Consider the following 14,774-nt stretch of genomic DNA (forward strand, 5'->3'; position numbering starts at 1 on the left):
AAAAAAAAAAAAAAAAAAAAAAAAAAAAAAAAAAAAGTTGAAATTGCTCAAATAAATAAATTATTTCAGAATAAGCTGAAAGATGAACTATCTTTGTATTACCTTAGCAGATTCCTATTTTCATTTTACTCAGTACTGTAGTAAGACTATTCTATGGTCTTCTATTGGGGTTAAGGTGAGGGAATTTAGCCTGTGGCTAAAGAGTGTTGTACACCTAAGACATATAATTTAAGATTTTTCTTACAAATTACTAAACTTTGGTTGAACTGTCACAGGAAGGACAGCCTGGAAATATTACACAGGAGCTCAATCACTCACAATGGAAAAGAACACAAAGTCTCAATGCATGCGACTGCAATAGCTTTTTGGCTCCAGCTCAGAGTGTAGCCTGGCCAGCCTCTGTGGTGCCTTTTTTTAAATATAAAATGGAGACAGTCAGTGTTGACAAGGCTCCTTTGGCTTATTTGTGCTGACATGGCCGCCAGTGATGATTTGTTCTCGTGAGAGCTGTGAAAGGTGACATTTCCAGGGTTACTTTGCAAACAGCACTTTCCAACTTAATTATGCCAATAGGTCTTTTCTGTAAATTAACATTGCTGAGACAAAACCTTGGCAGAGTAGAGTTTCAATAGTCATTCAGTAAGTCATTCACTCATTTGTTTACTTAATTCATTCAGACGAGCATTTATTGAATGCATACCTCTCTCAGTGCAGAGAGGTAATTGGCCAGGCACTTCGTTAGGCACAGAGGTCTGACGGAGAATCTGGGGAGTTTCCACTCTGCTGCTTCTTATTTGGGTGGCCCTGGGTCAGTCGCTTGACCGTTCTTAGTCTTGGTTTTCTAATCCCCTCTAGCTGGCCAAGTGACTTTTAGTCCCCCTGCTTACTAACCATTCCCATTTTGTTGAACTTGGAAGCCATCATGTAATTTGTTTTGACCGCTGAAATATGGGCACAGGAACACACAGCACTTCCACATGGAAGCTTTAAGAGCCACTCTTGGGCCACACCTCTCTCTCTCTCTTCCCTCTTTGGTATGCCCAACAATGTCCCTAGTATGGGCTGCTCCTTCCATTTAGGTCCAGGAATGGTAGGGCAGACCAGGGCTAACACCTGATGGTCAAGGAGCATTGAAAAGAGGAAGCACTCTTGAGATTTTTGAGTCTTTTGTTACCGTTGCAGAATCTCGTCTTTGCTGACTGATACAGTTCGTTCTTGCTGCAGGGGAGCACTGTAGCTACGGCACTGCTGTGAAAGTTCGTTTTCTGGCAAAGTCCCACCCTGTTCCAGACTCACCTGAGCTACACTATCACTTCAAACAGGTTCTTTTCCTTTTGAAACTTTTCCAAGTGAAATTAGTCTCCTGCACGCATCCATTACTCACACACTGTTGCTGCCACTCAGAGGGAGAAGCCCGGAATCCGGAGAGGAAGGAAATGCAGAGTGTGCGGGGAATTTTATAGTAGAAGGGGGAAGAGCTAAGGGAGTTGCTTCAAGTGCTGCATCTGCAGGAACTTCTGCTCCAGTCTTGCCCCAGATGTCACAGTCCACAGCTGCTTCCAATCATTAGACGCACGCATTTCCTGTCGAAACCAAATAATAAAAAAGAAAAGATACACACCACCCAAACCCTTTTCTCCCTTTCCCCTCTGTTTTCTCCTCTCTCTCTTCCCCTCCTCTCCTCTAAATTTCCGGATTTATATTTCACACACCCAGAAAGGTTTAGTATTTTTATTTGGAAAAACAAAGAGCTTTCTTCAAATTATTTTCTTTTCTGAAAAAGAACTCTTTCTGGAGTCTGAAGTGGCTCCTGATTTGGTGGTGCAATTGTTCTGTTGGCAGTGGGTGTTGCCCTCAGGATTTGATTCTGATGCTTGGACTTGCGCTCTAACCTACTCCCCTGGGGGAGGGAGGGGGGGATTGAAGAGCACTTGGAGGAAAGTAAAAAGCCATTGGCTGGGGCTCTCTGGTTTAACCTTAGTTTATCCTTTAACCCATTGATATGGTGAACACATGTTTAATTCAGTCACTCCACAAATATCTACTGAACACCTACAATGAGCCAGGACGTTTCTAGATTCTACATAGACTGCATTTTCTGATTTCTCTCTGGCTTTCAAGTGAACTAGAAAGCACACTTCCATCTTTTTATAATGCTGTCATTTGAATTCTATTGAGACTCCCAGAGAATCCTGTTCATCTTTAGATGACCACCAATCTTTCTTAGGTGGTGCTTCAGGTTGAGTTTGCAGGGAGACAAATCCTGAAACTAATATTTGCATGCAAAAAATGTGTGGGTGTGTGTGCTCAGCAGCAACATCTGTGTAAGAATGAGGGAAGCAGGATTGGGCTGAGGGAGAAAGTGAGCTGTGATAAAGTAGCAACAGAGGCCTCAGTCAACCCACCAAAGAAAGGAGCTGAGATGGCCCTTCATTATTCCACTTAGGGGTAAGAGGGCTTATCCTCTCCTCTCTTCCCATATCATTAGATGTGGGCAGCTCCTGGAGAGAGGGCAGGACCTTGGGAGAGACAACCAAAGGAGTGAGTCCTTTTGTTGAAAAGAAATTCTAAAGTTTTACTTGGACCAGGAACTGAGAGGGTAAGTGTTCCCACCTGTGAGGGGCATCTGGACGGCCATAGCCGCAAACACTATAGACAGGATCAAGTCAGGACTGTCATCTACTACCAGTTTTTAGAAAGGGTCTGCCTGAGGCATACTTGTTCATGAATAGAACTTGTTAGTCTTTAGCCCTCACCTCCTCACTCTGCATCCATCCCTGGTATTCTCATTTTCCTTACCAAGAGACCAGCGGTGGGATAAGAATTTTCTTTCAAAACATATTGGTGTTTGCTTTTGCTTGGAGGATTATAATACAATCCTGGAGGAATGTGCATGTAATAAATGCTCAAAGAAAGAATTAAAAAAGAGTCCTCTAAGGGTTTTTTAGAGGTTAGAAAACACTTTCAGGTGTGTGCTCTCATGATACTTCCCAGAAATGCCCTGGTTAATCAGGTAAGACCTTTCACAGATGCAGCAAAGTGACTTGACAGGCCATGGCCAAGGAGCACTGCAGCAAGTGCTGCGCTCAGGGTTCCAGTACAGGCCTGAGCACTTTCCACTGCAGCAAGTTGCCTCTAAATTCCAGGAGTTACACAGGTGGGCATCTGAGAGATTTTGGGGCAGAGACCATTTCTGCCTAAAATTCAACATTGATCTTCTTGCATTTAGGTTGACATGTTAATGACAAGGTGATGTACGGTGATGATTTTCTAAGTTAAGTGGGTTTGCTTTCTTTTTCCTTATTCTTTGGGAATAAATACCCATGTTCGATTTTTACTAACAATATGAATTTTGCATCAGTGAGAAAAAATGTTTATTGATGGGCTCATTGTATTGACCCATTGAGCAAATATTTATTGATTAAAGACTGTGTGCCAGACAGCGTATCAGGAATTGAATGAAAGGAGGACTATTTTGCCTCTACCACTTGAGGTTTTTCATCCACACACAAGAAAAATGGTAGCATCACACAGTCGTATAATTAGAAATTTCTTGAGAAGATATCTTGCTGGTTTCAGTTTCCTCATCTGAGGAGTTTGAACCAGGGTTAAAATTGGATAAACAGAGGAGGACACACCTAACCATCTTAAATTCAATGCTATAAACTCCAATCACCTAAAACATAAAGGCAGCTGAAATTTTTATAAATGAGCATGTGTCCTCTGGAATTTTAGATTAATTTCAGTAGAATTTGACATCTGCGTAGAGATCACACAAAGAACTAATTGGGCAGAGTGGCACCCACAATACACAGAGTCACCAGGTATTAGTTTAGGTATTTTTTCTTACGTCTGATGCCATTTTTAGAGTGGCATTGTGTCCAATCAAGATAAAAGCATAATCAAAATTAAAATATTCACAATATCTGTTCTGTGTCCCAACAGATAAAAGTGTGCTCCTTTGTTCAGGACTCAGAATATTGCTTTAAGTTGTTAGCAACCCATCACATTGAACCAAGCCTGAGAGCAGAAACTTCAAGTAAGCGCTTCTCTTGGTAGCTTCACAGGTAAAAAGGGTCCTACATAGCACCCATGTAGACAGACATGATGTTACCAGAAAGGGATTCCAATCCCGACCCCAAGAGAGGGTTCTTGGATCTCATGCAAGGAAGATTTCGGGGCGAATCCATAGAGTAATGTGAAAGCAAGTTTATTAAGAAAGTAAAGAAATAAAAAAATGGCTACTCCATAGGCAGAGCAGCAGCCCAGGCTGCTCATTGGCTATTTTATGGTTACTTTTTGATTATATGCTAAACAAAGGGTGGATTATTCATGGGTTTCCTGGGGAAGGGGTGGGCAATTCCCAGAACTGAGAGTTCCTCCGGTTTTTAGACCGTATAGGGTAACTTCCTGACTTTGCATGGCTTTTGTAAACTGTCATGGTGCTGGTGGGAGTGACTTTTAGCATGCCAATGCATAATATTCAGTGTATAATAAGCAGAGAGGGCGAACAGAGGTCACTTTTGAGGCCATCTTGGTTTTGCTGGGTTTTGGTTGGCTTCTTTTTTTTTCTTTTTTTTGAAACGGAGTCTCACTCTGTCACCCAGGCTGGAGAACAGTGGCACAATCTCAGCTCACTGCAACCTCCACCTCGCTGGTTCAAGCAATTCCTCTGGCAGCCTCCCGAGTAGCTGGGATTAAGATGCACACCACCACGCCCACCTAATTTTTTTGTATTTTTAGTAGAGACAGAGTTTCACCATGTTGGCCAGACTGGTCTTCAACTCCTGACCTCAGGCAATCCGCCTACCTCAGCCTCCCAAAGTGCTAGGATTACAGGCATGAGCCACTGCGTCTGGCCTTGGTCAGCTTCTTTACTGCAACCTGTTTTATTAGCAAGGTCTTTGTGACCTGTGTCTCGTGCTGACCTCCTATCTTACCCTGTGACTAAGAATACCTAACCTCATGGGAATGCAACCCAGTAGGTCTCAGCCTTATTTTACCCAGTCCCTATGCAAGGCAGAGTCATTCTGGTTGGAACATCTCTGACAATAAGACATGGAGATATACGTAGATATAAAAAAGATGAGATATATTTATACACTAAAGGCAGTTTCTCATTGAAGAAGAAAGGAATTGGAGCAAACTTGCTGGAAGACTTCATGCTACGAGGAGGGGCCTGGCCAGGAGCTTGAGCTCTTGAAAGGTGGCAGGAGCTGCACAGCAGGAAGGGGAAGAACCGAGTGAGAGCACCTCCCACTGGTGAGTGAGTACACGGAGAAAGGCAAGAGAATGAAGCTGTTGCTATGTGGTGAAAATTTTGAGGGGAAATGGGAAATGTTTAGGAAGAATTTTTATGAAGCTTTCATGTGTTGGGTCCCCTCCATAAAATCCACAGTCAAGCATGGAATTATTTTCAAGGCTTTTTGGTGACAGAAAGGAGGTGGACTAATGGCTGTCCCTCCAGCCAGAGAAAGGGTCTGAGATGGTTCACACTACACAATCATAGAGAAGAACATCTACACACCAGTGGGATTACATGGTCGCCTCAGTGCTGGGGAGCTAAGTTTCGTAACCCAAGAAAATGGCAAGGATTGAGAAGAACTAGGGGCACTGATGGACTCTCTTCTGTTTACTGGTGAGAAAACACAGGTAGAGAGGTTGACTGCCCTATGAGCTGATCCACAGCAGGCCAGTGTAGAGCTAGAATATAGAACTCTGAATCCTGAAATCCTCACTGCTACTCCTCCAGGGTTTGTCCTAATATCCACTGTGCAAACAATGGGAAGAAGGGAAATTGAGAATTAATTAGTTAATTAATTTAGCCTGGGGAAAGCTAATAATGGAACTTTTTCTCTACAAAAGCCACAAGAAAGGTGATTTGTTTATACATACATACATATATCATTGAGTTATTTGTCTGAGAAGAAAATCCTGAAAATTCAAATTACAGACAATGTCATGTACAGAAAATGAGCGGATTATTAAGGCCTGAAATTCTTCCTTAATTCTTCTTTTACGTCATCTCAGAAAGCTCAGCTTTGATGTTCTGAGATGTCATTGCATACTTATATGGCTGCATAATGGCATTTGGATCCTTTGATATTCAAACTTGACCAAACACGGTTAGGTCTTATTTCTGAGGATTTAGATCCTGACCTAGACAAGCATCCTGACCATATAAACGAGATTTTGGCCCACAATTCAACCAGAGTCAGGTTGGTTATTTCTATTAGAATGTGTTTATTTCATGGAACAGCTAGCTTGAAATTGATGACAGTATTGTTATGTCACATTCATCTAATCTTCCAAGAATTTATCATATGATCTTACTGAGTGCAAAAGATGTACAAGAGTAAACTAAGCTAGTTTTTAAAGAATTTATTAGGAAACTCTCTTGGGAGAAAATACGTTTTCTGACAGGTAGAAGAAATCTTTATGTCTTCAACTAATTATGTAGATTGAACTACAAAGAAGAGTGATTTTTCTAAGTGAGGTCTATGGTACCATCATCTCTTTATCGCTTAGATTTAGTTTCTCATTGTGTTGATCCAGGAATGTGGATGAGCTCTTTTGAACAGTGGGAGGCTCAGACATTCTTTTCATCACAATAAGAATAGTAAGAAAACCCACTCTTCAGGTCCTCTGTCTACCAAGTCTTCAATGAGTATGGAATGGTAAAACCTGACTAAGTCATCCCAGCTAGATTTCAGAATCTTAGGAAAGAGGAATCTCCAAATTTCCTTGGCAAATTTCTCCAGATGAAGCAGATCATAGAAGCCTTAACCACACGCATGTCTTTTTAAGATCAAGTCTGAATCACTCCTATGGACAAGGCCTCCTTTTCATGAAGCTCTCAGAATAGTCAGAGGTCCTGAAATTGCCAGTATCTAAAACTGCTCTCAGAACTCAACCATGTGATGAGTATGTGTTCAAGTCTTGCAGATACCTATTTATTCACAATGTTAGTGAAATATAGCCTATTACTGAAAGGCAAAATTTTAGTAATAGACTTACAAAAGTTTATCAACTTTATTTGTACAAACGTGCATGATTGTAGCCCTAGTGATTACTGGTGTGTGAGTTACTGATACCAGTATTAAGCAGTTTTTGAGATGTGAGCTGTAAGACTCTGTATTCACATAGCATGTCTCTCAATTCTAATTCCAAACTCAAATTTCTAACAATGACTCTTAGTTTTTAACTCAGGAGTTTCATGCAGACAAAAACAGTTTAAGGAAGCTTAGGCATCCTAGGTGTTGTTTAGAATATAGCCTTCTGGAATAAGAAACTATAAGAGATAAACATTGTCTTAATCAGTGGAACATTTCTTTGCATTTCCATCTTCATCTCTTTTTTATCAGCACCAAAATTTCCATTTGAGAACTGACCTTTCCCTATTTTGAGCCCTCAGTTGGGTGAGATTGCTGCCACCTTAACTTCGTGTGGGCCCTGATTGGCTGTAGTGTGTGGCACAGTCACCTTGCTGCCATTGGCATAGGAATGGGCATGTGACAGTCCAATTGCAGTCAAGCCCAGGACTTTTCTTTGATGATGAAGAGAGAATGAATACTCCTCTTCCATGTTTTTTGCTCATCCTATTTTACTTTCAACATAATGAGTCTTAATGGACAGATGGGCAGAATTTTTTCCAGTAAAATTAATTTATCTTGAAACTGAACCATAATGCTAGGACAGATGCTTGAAAAAATAGAAACATCCTAAGATGTCTTCTTAGACTTTTCCATAGAAAATTAAAACCTGATCCTCTGATACATTCAGTGAGTATTTGCTTAATGCTATTTTATCAGGTACTGTGGAACCTTTTAAAATTGTGAGATAGAAGCAATGCTTCAGATCCAGGATTCTCTCTTGGGCTTAAGTTAGTATAGTATGGCAAATATATGCTATATGGATACTTGGAGATCAACCACATAAAATACTACAGGATCTGGCATGGTGTGTTTCCAGAGGCCCCTTACTTCCAGAGTCATTGAGGCCAAAAAGCTCCTGATTTGATATTTCACTTTGATAATTTTTATTATCTTTATTGCCTCTAAATGTCAGCCTGTCTTTTTTATTGTAGGGTTCTCTGGCAGACCTATGCACGTATAAATCTTTATACAAGCTTTGCTATGGCAGGATGTAGGAATAGTTGATTACTAACTTTTCTTAATAATTATTATGATGGTTTTGTACAGGATTTTTATTTCATTTCTAATTATGGACTACTTAAGATAAATACTCAACAGCTAGCCATAAATATTTGATTATGTCATATTTAATTAACATTTTGGTTTCTGATTTACTGCGTATAGAGTCTATATTAAGATCCTAATTACCCAGATGGAATGCTTTAGATTAATGTGTGAAATATCAAATTTTAGATGTTTTATTGAAGGAAAAAAAATAAGCTTCAGGAGATCTTGCCAAGTTGTATCAAAGTGAACAAAGAGATCAGTCAGTCTCAGAAGTACTGGCAGCAGATTCTCTCAAGCTTCTCATTTCCAAAAATTGATATATAAAAATCTTGAATGAAGAACAAAGGCATTAAAACACAGGCCAAAAAATTAAAACCATGAAATATCGAGAAAGTCCTTCAAGCAGTTAAAGCTAAAGTTGTAATTTCTGAGGAAATGGAATCTAATGAAAACCCTGGTCTCATATTGCTTACATTTACAACGGGAAATTAACATGAGAAAAAAGAGAGCTGCAAGGCAAATTTTCCAAGTCAGTTGTGAAAAGTATTGTACGAAGTTCCAAAGTTTACCCTTAGCTTCTTCAAAGATGGTTTCTGAAGTTCTCTCATCTTGAGAAAGATGCTTTTCCACTTTTGAATTTTTTGGAGCAATGATAAAATTAGAATTACAAGGTAATATTAGAGCCTTGTATACTCTTATTCTGTGGCACATTAATTCAACCTTATTCTACTAATTGCTGTGTAATTTCATTTATTTGATTTTGTACACTTTCAAAAACGTTTATTGTAAAATATATTGTTCTATCATTTATAATTGATTAAATGAGCTTCCTGTGGTTATTACTCTAAAACCTAAGCATCTGACCCTTGAGCAAAGCCAAAAATACAAGAAAACATGCAAAATATCTTATTAAAGATCACTTCACATGCTACTTTGCCTTTCTGTGATTGCTGTCTGCTGTGAACCAGTACAAAACTCAATTTTAAGTTCATTTTTTTAAATAAAGAACTTTTTATTTCTTGTAACTTAAATACCAAGACAAAAAGAAATATTTGCATTTTAGCATCTTTGCCTTAAGAATCTCAATTCATTTTATCAACACCAGCTGTAATATACTGTATTAAAGATTTACTGTAGGAGATAATGTAAAAGGATTATCATTAGTATTAGAGCCAATCTGGTAGTGGAAAGAAAATCATTGACTACCACTGGCCTTGGGTACAGTTCGTAAGCTCTTTGAATGCCCATTTCCTTTTCTGCTAAAGTGGGAATTTTTATTTCAAGGCTATAGTAACCAAAACAGCATGGTGTTGGTATTAAAAATAGAAACACAGATCAGTGGAACAGAAGATCCAGAAATAAAGCCACATACCTACAATCAACTGATCTTTGGCAAAGTTAACAAAAAAATACACTGGATATACTGTATTTAAAGCTTCAGGAAACAAGATCTTAAAAGTAGGCAGAAGGAAGGCAGGGCATAGACGGAAAAAAGAACAAAAATACTTACAGCAGATTTCTCACTGCTGTAAGTAGCAGTGGAAGTCAGAAACAGTGGGATAATGTCTTCAAAGTCCATAAAAGAACAACTATCAATTTAGGATTATGTTTTTCAAGAAGGAGGGTCAAATAAAGGCTTTTTCCCCCTACAAATGAATACTGAATGATATTTTTAAAGTTTCTTGAATTTTTTTTTTGGAGAGAGATTAAAATATGGATGAAATTTAAACCTAGTAATGTATGAAAGATAATTGCAAGGATAAATATTAAATTAATGAAGCATCCATAACTTCCATACTAGTATAGGGCAAAGATGGAATAAGAAAAACAAAAGAATGGAGAACAAAGGAAGCATAATAAGGTGTGGCTAATAGAAAGCCCCAAATCAGGTGGTAGAAATAAACCAAATATGTCCTTTGTTACTCTGTAGGTAAATAGACTAAACTACTAGTTTAAATGAAAATTTATCATATGGGATCAAAATGCTGTATAATTCAGCTATAAACTATTTCCGAGGTACAGCTAAAGCATAAGGACCCAGAATGATAGAGAGTAAATAGGGTTTTTGCTCCCAAGGTTTTCAAATACTATTCATGATAAAACCTTTAAACAACAAAAGAGTTACATTAGAACTGCTTTGAACTTCTAAATGTCATATCCAAAAGATCCTCATTACACCGTATAGTAAATTGTGATACAATGTAAGTATTCTCAAAAAACTCAAAATCAAAAGAGAGATAAAATATCTACTCTCGCTGCCTTAATCCAACATTATACTAGATGTCCCAGTAAATGGATAAAGATAGGAATAAATATATAAACAAAGAAGAAACAAAACTGACATTACAGTCTATGTAGAAAACAAATACATTTAAAAGTTATGAATTAGTAATATTTAGAGAGATAGCTAGGTCAGTTTTCAAAAGCAATCACATTTGTAAAACAAGCAAAAATTAGAAAATTAAATTTTAAAAAGATATGTACAAAAGCATCAACAAATGTACCTATAAATAAATCTAAAAGAAGATGTGCAAGGTCTCTGTAGATGGACACACATACATATGCACACATAAAGAGAGAGACAAAGCAATTACCTATAGATACCTCAATTCTTTCTAAATTTATTTACAAATTTAATGGAGTTTTAAAATTTCAATCAATAGTTGTTGGGGTTTTTTCCTGGTATCTTTTAAGTTAATTCTAAAATGTATTTGGAAGACCAGATGGATTAAGAGTAGCTTAAGCACTTCAAGTAAGAAGGTAAAAGCAGAGATATTTCTTTACCAGATGTTAAGTATCATAAGAATGATTGTATTCTTAAAAGTGTGATTATTGGCTCAAACACAGACATATCAACTAACAGAACGTTGATATAAGGCAGAAGCAGCATGCAGATCAACAGGTAAAACTGAGTTTTTAATAAATAATGCTAAGACCATGGATTACCTGTGTTGAAAATAAATACAATTGACCCTCTAACACAAAAATACACAAAAAGTATTTTGCAGACAGATTAGACACATAGTGAGGCAAAAGTTGAAAATTTTAAGACTTTTTAGGGAACAATAATAGAAAGAATATCTTGGAGTAGGGAAACACTTTTTTAAAAAATAAGACACAAAAGTATAAACATCATAGGAAAATAATTAATGATAATATTACATTAAAAGGAAGGTCATCTATTTATTTATTTATGAACCCTATAAGAGGAAAAGTAGGAGAAAAATTTTGCAATGTTTATAAGTGAAAAACTTCTACAAATTAATAAAAAATCGAAAGCAACTCAATAAAAAAATAAAGAAAAGTCTTCAAAATCACTTCAGACAAAAACATATAAATGGCTAAAAACATGAACAGATGCTTAAACTTAGTAATCAAGAAAATGCAGACTAAAATACAATGAAATATTCCTCATTGGAATTGGCAAAAATAAAATAATACTATATACTTGAAATTTGCGAAGAGGGTAGATCTCGATGTTCTCACCACATAGACACACAAGGTAACGATGTGAGGTGATGGAGATGTGAACTGGCTGGTAGTAATCATTTCACAATGTGTACATATATTAAAACATCATATTGTACATCCTATGTGTATGTATTTTTTATTTGTCCACCATAACTCAATAAAGCTGGAAATTAAAAAAAAAACAGAGACAAAAAGGAAAATGAATTAAAAGTTCAATATTAATTAAGACTTGGGAGAATATGGAGCAATAGGAACTTCACCACCAATGATGGAAACGAAAATTGATTCAATGACTTTTACAAGTTTAGTATTATCTATTTTTTTTTTTAGGTCTTGCTTTCACTAATGTCAAGATTTTATGAAAATAGCTCTTATAACAAAATAAAAGTATGATAATGTAAACATTTCTGAGAATAAATTGCTACTGAATAGAGTTTTGAAAATGCAGAAAATGTAGATTTTTCTTGTACAGAAATTGTTAACTCTGTAAAGGTGTCATTTTTGTAAATACAAGAGAGTTTTATATTGGGAAATAGAAGTGTCACTGTTGGATAACTTTCCTTCATGAACAGACACGAAAGCTCAAGTTTCATTGGTTAGCCCCGAGCTCAAGCTTCTTTATGTAGTCTTCATTTAGGACTGTGGCAGAGAGTACTGTCAATCTTTTATGTGTCAAGTTGGCTTGACCTCAGAGTGCCCAGATACTTGGTCAAACATTATTCTGAGCGTTTTTCTTTGGTTATTTGTGGATTAGATTAACATTTAAATTGGTGGACTTTGAGCAAAGCACTTTGCCCTCTAACATGTTGGGGGGCCTCATCCAATCAGTCAAAGACTTGACTAGAACAAAATTTAGGACAGTGGCAGAGAGTACTGTCAATCTTCATAGGCTCATGTGGCATCAAGATCTGCTTGATCATCTGTTGTTCAGGGTCAGGGAAATTCTCAGAAGCACTTCCCTCAGCTTATTGGTTTCTTCAGCTGCTCTTGGTGTGGACACAGCAGGCTCTGCTTTACATTAAGAAGGTTCTGTAGGAATGTGAAGTGGAGTTTCTGGGGAAGCCATGACCTGAAGGAGCTCCCTGAGTCTTTGTGAGAAGCCAGAGGCTGGTGAAAAAGCCTGAGCTGAACAATTCCTCACTTGGCTGGGCACTGAGAAATGGCTGCACATTTCTAGGGAAGACCTCCTTCCAAAGAAATTCTTCTCAACTAGACCTTGGCATTATCTTTTAATGTCAAGAAAAGATACAGAAAATATGCCAAGTGTGATGGTTAATTTTATGTGTCAACTTGGCTTGACCTCAGAGTGCCCAGATACTTAGTCAAACATTATTCTGAGTGTTTTTATTTCGTTATTTGTGGATTAGATTAACATTTAAATTGGTGGACTTTGAGCAAAGCAGATCGCCCTCTATCATGTTGGGGGGACTCATCCAATCAAAGACTTGAATAGAACAAAAAGGCCAGTCTCTGCCAAGCAAGAAATCACTCTCAAGTGGACTGCCTTTAAATTTTATCTACAATGTCGGCTCTTTCTGATTCTGTTGCTGACTGCCTTTGGACTTGAACGAGAACGTTGTCTTTCCTGGCTCTGTAGCCATCCAGCCTTCAGACTAGAACTGCAGTGTTAGCCTTTCTGGGTCTCCAGTCTGCTGGCCTACCCTTTGAACTTTGGATTTGCCAGTCTCCATAATCACATGAGCCAATTCCTTATAGTACATTTCTTTCCACATATGCATATATTCTATTGGTTTGTTTCTTTGGAGAACACTGATTAATAAACCAACCTTACTATGAATCAGGTAAATGCAAACAACATTACAATTCTATAACTATCAATTTCACAAAAAATAAAACATCTGATAATGAAGAGCAATGGGAACTCACAGAATGTTGGTGAGAATATAAATCGGTAAAACTGCTTTGGAAAATCATTAGCATTGTTTTGTGAAAATTAAAGTTTACATGATTATTGACCCAGAATTTCATCCTTCCAGTCTATACCCAAGAAAAATTTGTGCCCAAGCACTTCCGGGTACATATGTAATAATGTTCATCATGAGATTATTCACAACACCTAAAAACTGAAAACATGACAAATGTTCATCATTAGAATTAAAAATAACTTGTGGTATATTTAAACAGTAGAATACTATACAGCAATAAAAATGAATGAATCATGGCTACTTGTACCAGTCTAGCTATGTTTCAAAAAAACAATCATTGAAAAAATCAAGGTAGAGATTCACTTTTGTGGAGTTCAAAAATGTGAAGAACTTGTCAGCACATTGTTTAGGGAGAATGGTAAACCACAGTGGAAGGCATGACACCTGAGATCAAAACTCAATACATGAGGAGGAAAGATATGTGAAAAACAGGCCAGCTACAGGATATTTACATTGAGTTTTTCCTAAATTTGGTGGTGTGTACACTGTGTTTGTGTTTATGTGAGATGCATTTTATGATTAAAAATGTAAAGTGATGAGATTATTTTCACCGTGATTCCTGGGATTTGGCAACTGTGATTTGGCAATGTGAAGAGTAATTCACAAAGGATAAAGAATCCTCACTATTTCTATCAGAATATTGCGTTATATAGACTGTATAAATCTTCCTGACCCTCCAACTTGTCGATTACTCTATACAGTCACTTATTTATTCATTCATTCATTTATTGAGATAGGGGCTTGCTCTGTTGTCCAGATTGGAGTGCAGTGGCATGATCTAGGTTCACTGCAACCTCTGCCTCCTAGGTTCAAGCGATTCTTGTGCTTCAGCCTCCTGAATAGCTGGGATTACAGGCATGCACCACCACTCACACCTAATTTTTGTATTTTAGTAGAGACTGGGTTTTGCCATGTTGGCCAGGTTGGTCTCGAACTCCTGACCTCAAGTTATCTGCCCACCTCAGCCTCCTGAAGGGCTGGAATTACAGGCGTAAGCCACCATGCCCAGCCTATGTAGTCACTTTTAAGGAATAAATTTCAGTAGCCAAAAGCTATTGAAAATGAATTCAATGTTTTACTTGGAGCTCTCAATACATACATATATAAAAGAAATCCAGATTGTAACTAAGAGGAAAAGTTCCCTTTTCTTGCCTAG

The sequence above is a fragment of the Mandrillus leucophaeus genome, unplaced genomic scaffold (assembly GCF_000951045.1).
Source record: "Mandrillus leucophaeus isolate KB7577 unplaced genomic scaffold, Mleu.le_1.0 Scaffold1135, whole genome shotgun sequence".
NCBI classification, from domain to species: Eukaryota; Metazoa; Chordata; class Mammalia; order Primates; family Cercopithecidae; genus Mandrillus; species Mandrillus leucophaeus.